At 39.8% G+C, this 6,466-nt stretch overlaps 1 pseudogene; it reads left to right on the top strand.

The window, feature by feature from the left end:
• The window catches only part of LOC143686833 (epithelial splicing regulatory protein 1 pseudogene), a 52,134-nt pseudogene extending 48,280 nt beyond the window's left edge, over positions 1–3,854 (top strand).
• The last annotated feature ends 2,612 nt before the right edge of the window (positions 3,855–6,466 follow it).

Consider the following 6,466-nt stretch of genomic DNA (forward strand, 5'->3'; position numbering starts at 1 on the left):
CTAACATTCTTTATCTCATACTTTCTCTTGGATTAAAAATTCACAATTATGACAAATGGCATGTACTTCAGTGAAGGATTATCTTTCTATAGAAAAAAATGGAGGAAATTATTTGAATCTAAAAATTTGGAAAATTGTTTCATTACTGGTTCTGTGTATTACACACTGGCAAAAAAAATCATAAGGAAAAAATATCTTCCATAAAGGCATATAAATACTAAAAAAAAGTATCTAGGAATCTTTGTGAAAAATAAGCCATGTTACACTTATAAAAGAACCAACTATAAGAAAGACAAAAAAAAAATGGAAGTGGGGAAGATTAAAGAAGAAAAACTTTGAGAAAAGAAGAAGAAAGTTGGAGAAAAATAAAAATGAAAGGAAGGGAGGAAAGAGATCTAACATACTTTCATTTTAAGATAAATTTTACTACTCAAATCTCAAGAATTATTTCAAAGTAGAAATTTTTTACATGGATTTACAATAATGTCTTGGGGGAATTGACAAATTTATAAAAACCATTACTTGTAAAAGAATACAGTTTGCCCAGTGCCTATGAGGTAGTATCCCTTGTTAGACATATGAAAAGAAAAATGGTAAATGAAAAGGGGAAAGGCTAAACTAGTAAATGAACTTTCCAAGTTCAAAACGGTTCTTGAAATTTTTCATTGCATTGAAAAATGAGACAATATCTAGTTTGGTTTCAAAATCATCATAACCATATTTTGGTATTAACCATATTTTGTTTTATCAGTTGGGACAATACTCAAAGGTAAGTTATAGGAAATCTGATCGACTTAGAGTGGCATAAAGAAATACAGTCATCATGTTTCCTGCAGAAGAAAAAGACTGAGGTAACACCAGTTGAGTGGCTTACCTCTGCCAGAGGCCTCAAGGGTTGTGATGACTTTAGGCATAGCACCAGCCATCAGGACAAGAGGAAGGGGAGGATGGCAGTGCTGCCTCACCTGTTTCTTCTACTAGGAAACTGTGATGGTTAGGTTCATGTGTCAACTTGGACAGGTAGTGGTACCCAGTTTTTGATGAAACAAGCACTGGCCTAATTGTTACTGTGGGACATTACCTGAACTTGGATCATCAGTTAAGTTCATGGCATCTATGGATGATTACATGTACAATCAACGGAGGAGATTGCCTTCAACAATGAAAGAAGTCTCATCCAATCAACTGAAGGACTTAAAAAGAGATATGATGATTTCAGCAGTCAGAAGAGAAAATTTTCATCTCTACTTCAGCCAGCCAGCTTCTCCTGGGGAATTCATCAAAAACCTTCATTGGAGTTCCAGCTTGCAGCCTGCCATGTGGAATTTGGGCTCATGCATCTCCACAGTTGCGTGAGATGATTTTATAAAATTTCATACAATCTACAGATAGTTCCTATAGGTTCTATTTCCTGAGAGAACACTGATTAATGCAGAGATGAATAAAATTCATGGAAACTCCCCAGCTAGGAAAGTAGAAAAAACTGTTCAGTCTGCCAACCAACTGTGTCTGCAACAGTTTTCAAGTGCTATGTTTAATTCTTTGTCCTAGCTAAGGTCACTATTGTGAAATAAATCGAGTTCAAGAGCTCCACAACAAACCGTAAGGAATTTATTTGAAAAGAACTAATTTCCTAGTAACTAGGGTATAACCTTTGGTGTCCCAAAATACCAATAACGCCTGACATTGCTTACCCCTTTTTAAGAGGACTCACTTACCCTCAGCATCTGTGGCTGATCAGGGGTGGACACTTGGCCCAAGGGTATGCAACACATACAAGGTTCAATAACCTCTATATCCTCTATGACCCCATGGGATGGGCCAGTCAGAGTCCTCTGTTGAGAAATTTAAACTGAGAAAAAGAGGCAGAAATATCCATGGTGGTGAATGTGAAAGGGCTCCAGAAAGTTGAAATGGTCCCATGGTAAGCAATATTCATGTGAAAGAAATGTTATGATGGAGCAGAAATTTACAGACTACGTCAGGAGGTCCCAAAGGGTACTGTATAAAAACTTTGTTGAGAACCAGTAAATTAAAAAGCAATTGCCCTAGTAAGTTGCCTACCTTAAAGTAGTAGAAAAAGAGAAGTGCAAAGTTTTAAGAAATAGCTATTTATTTTATAAATAAGGAAAATAAAATTCTACCTCATTCTTTGAATATTGACTTAAAATCATAAATCAGTAAAATAAACACAAGCTCACCTGTAAAATTAAGCCAAGTTCTTTGCTGATTAGAAATGACATTAAAAGTGGGGGTGCATGTGTGGTTCAGTGGTAGAATGCTCACCTTCCATGAGGGAGACCCGGGTTCAATTCATGGACCATGCACCCTCCCACCTGCCAAGAAAAAGATGATGAAAAATGGGGAAGTTGCACGAAATATTAGTTAAACTGGATCAGTTGGAACTGATGGAAGATTGCAAAAAATAGAAACCAAGATTGATGTCAAAAGCCTGTCTTCCACGCCGCAGCTGGGCTAAGCCCTCCTGCAGTCTAACCAGTCAGTAAGCAAGGAATTGAATATTGGAGTAGGAACTTTCTTTGGTCTTTGTACTAATGGGCAGCTTCATGTTAGGCAAATCCTGCACTCGAGGCTTCCAAAAAGAATGTGGTATTGCATGAATGCTTCTCTTTCTTTTTTGATCGGCGAAAAGAATTCAAGAAGTGTTGCCCGGTTTCACCTGATATTGACAAACTGGATGTTGCTGCCTTGACAGTGTTTGAATTTTGAAAAGAATAGTTCAGTCTCCCGATATGGATCCTCTCAAGTTGCAGATAGGAGGATTATAATCTTAGCAGTGATTCCAGAGCCTTATAATCAGAGGTTTTTGGATCCAGAGAGAGAAAATTACAAATTTGAAAGTGGTACTTACAGCAAGATGGAACTTATTGATGATAACGCCATAGTCAGGGCACAGGGTTTAGCACGGCAGATTTTGGATCAAGATCTTGCAAGATTCTTCAAAGGACTCAATATTGCCGATGGAGGTACTGTACTTTTTCTGAAGGCTCAGGGTTGAAGGAAAGGAGAAGCTCTGGTTAGGTTTGTAAGTGATGAGCACAGAGACCTAACACTACAGAGGCATAAGCATCACATGGCGGCCTGGTACATTGAGGTTTACAAAGAAGCAGGGGAAGATTTTCTTAAAATTGCTGGTGGTACAGCCAATGAGGTAGCTCAGATTCTCTCCAAGGAAAATCAGGTCAGTGGCTGCATGCAGGAACTGCCTTTCACAGCCACAGCTGAAGAGGTGGTGGCCTTCTTTGGACAACATTACCCCATCACTGTGGGGAAGGAATGCATCCTCTTTGTCACCTACCCAGATGGTAGGCCAACAGGGGATGCTCTTGTCTTATTTGCTTGTGAGGAATATGCACAGAATGCACTGAGGAAGCATAAGGACTGGCGTAAAGGGTACACTGAACTCTTCAGGAGCACAGCAGCTGAAGGTCAGCAGGTGCTGCATCGGTGCTCCTCGGGCCCTCTTATTTCACTCCCAATTCTTCCCTCTATTCCAGTGCTACCTCAGCAATGTGTGCCCCCGACAAATGTCAGAGACTCTATATGACTTTGATATCTTCCTATGTAGCCCCAATGGGGGACATCCTGGACTTCCTGGGAAACTTTTCCACAGGTATTTGAACTCATGGGGTTCACATGGAGGGGCCACCCATAGGAGATGCCTTTGTCCAGATGAAGTCTCCAGGCAGACCATTTATGGCTACACAGAAGTGTCATTAAAAAAAAAGATGAAGGACAGAGATGCTGAAGTCTGTCAGTATTCAGATGAGGAGATGAACTTTGTGTTAAGTTTCTGCAGACGAATACCCAGGCTTCTCTCTGTTTATTCCTGAAATATTCTGGTGAAGGGAGAACCTGGCCACTGGCCCTATTCTTATAGGTATTTGGTGGATATAGAGATTCCAGCAAGTTCAAGCAAACTCAGGGATCTCTCAGCACTGTATACTAGGACCAAGTTTGAAATGATGTAGATTTTTAAATTATAATTCATACTTGGAAATGCTGTAAGTCTGTGCCTGCCTGTATAGAAAGAGGAGAGCAGAGTGGCCTTTGTGGCTCAGCGATTATGGCCAGGAGCGGTCACCCACATAAACCAGGAAACTATTTTTGATAACTTGGACTTGAAAGGAGCAGCTTAGCACTCTCAGAGCTATTTAAAACTTGCTCTGGATTCTCAGGCAGCATAGCTCTTCTGACTACAGATTTACAATGCCAGGCCTTAAAGATCAGCCTCCACTCCACAGCCAGGACATCTACACTATTCACCTTTAAAGTGAAGTCAAGATAGTGATGGGATAATCTCCAAAAATACCTGTGCATGTTGATGAGTTTAAGCCCAACATTAGAAGCCAACCAAGAAGTTCCTCGTCTAGTAACATCAGGAGAATCTCTGCTAAATCTCTCTCTAAACATTATGCTTTTCCCATTTAGTCACAGCTCTCAGGAGAAATCTGATATCCTGGAAATAAGGTCTTTGAAGAAATATGATACATCCTGAAGAGTACGAAAAGGGAGTGGCTATGTTCGTAGGCCAAAAAGCCAGGCTGGCTATGACCTTTGGCAATTGACTTAATCTCACCGTTTCTCAGTTCCCTCTCCTTAAATGGGACTGATGGTAGGTAATAAGCTCCCCATGGGTTTGTGGTGTAATGGAATTTGTTCAATATTTATAAAATGATAAGAACAGTTGCCTCCTTTGGAACATACAGTCGGATTTCTTTCTTCCTACAGTTTCATGTGGGACACAAGGCACAACTCAGTCTTCTTTTTGACCCTAAAACCCATCCAAAATGGTGCAGGCCTCTGGAGTTTACTGCTTGGGTTCTAATCTTGTTCCAACATTTATTAACTCTGTGACTCTGGCAATTAACATTTCTGCATCGAAGTCCTTCGGTATAAAATAGGGATAATAATCCCTACTATAAAGTTTTGTTGGGAGGAGTAGCTGAGCTAATCCAGTAAAGCCCTTAGAACAGTCTGGCACGTAGTTAATGCTCAGTAAATATCATCATCGGCACAAAGATTCCAAACTAGGAGGGGAAGATGAAGAAAGCAGCGTGCTCAACCTCACATTGTATCTGAGCTCTCTGGCTCTTGTTTTTAAATCTTCTCCAAATATCTTTTTCAAACCAAGGAGGGGTTATTTTGAGTTGTTGAGTTTGTTTTTGTTTTTTGTTTTCTTAATTTCCTTACTTTGTGATTTAAAACTGCCTCTGCATCTTTATCCTGTAGTCTCATATTCCATAAAGATCATGGTATATCTTTTTTTTCTTTTTGTATACTGTACAGTGGGGTCACATTTCATTATTTTCCCATGTGAGTAACCCGTTATTGTAGCGCTATTTGTTGAATTTTTGTTCATTTGTTTGTTTCGCTTGTTTGTTTTGTTTTGGGGGGAAGTACATGAACCGGGAGCGAATCTGGGTCTCCCGCATGGCAGGCGAGAATTCTACCACTGAGCTACCCTGGCACCCCCTTATGGTATACTTTTTGCTCTAAGTCCACAGGCTTGGGTTCTTGATGTTTACAGCCAAGAGTTTGGAATTTGGAGAACACTTTTGTCTCCCACGCACCAGGCTCTAGGAAACTTCACTACCCTATTTTAGAACTGAAAGCCGATACTACCAACGCTCTCTAAAGCTCGCTAAGACCCAGGCACTAACGCATGCACTTTCTTCATTAAGTCATGCAGTCTTCACAATTGCTTGGCATTGGTATTGCACATGAAACAGGCACATGGGTTATATCCGCCAAAGCCACGGCCGATAACCAGCACGGCTGACTTTTGAAGCCAGGCAGCCTCACTCCAGAGCCTGCGCTCCTCACCACTAACCCATTTCACCTCTCAAGAATGGTGCTCTTTCTTGGTGTTGCTACCTTTTGTGTTCCGCTTCCTGTGGCACTATATCCCAGACTCGAGGACACTTCTTTATAACTTTTTATTTTGAAATAAGTTCAGACTTACAGAAAAGTAACAAAAATAGTGCAAAGAATTCTTTGTAACTGTCACTCAGATTCCCCAAGTTAGTGTTGTACCATCTTTGCTTTATCATTCTTTGACTGGCATCTCTCTTGCTTTAAGTGTGTGCATGTGTATAAATTTTTTTTCTAAGTCTTTTAAGAGTAAGTTGTAGACGTAAAACTTGTTTGCCCCTAAATATTTTAGGGTCCTTTCCCTCAAAACAAAGATATTCCCTTGTTGCAATGTACTTTGAAATGTATCGCTTTTACATGTATATGTTATTTAAAGAGAAGGAGGAGTATATGGAGAAGACAGGATTTGACAAATGAGTATGACTACTGAATCATTATATTGATTTTTGTTTGGTCTCCAGTGTCTTGAAGCAGCTAGAACCAAACAATGAAAAATCGTGAACTTGTAACCCTTACCAAACTTTAAAATCTGTTCTATAACTATTTGTTAAAATGTGCTTGGAAATTTATT

Source organism: Tamandua tetradactyla, chromosome 6 (genome assembly GCF_023851605.1).
Source record: "Tamandua tetradactyla isolate mTamTet1 chromosome 6, mTamTet1.pri, whole genome shotgun sequence".
Taxonomy (NCBI): domain Eukaryota; kingdom Metazoa; phylum Chordata; class Mammalia; order Pilosa; family Myrmecophagidae; genus Tamandua; species Tamandua tetradactyla.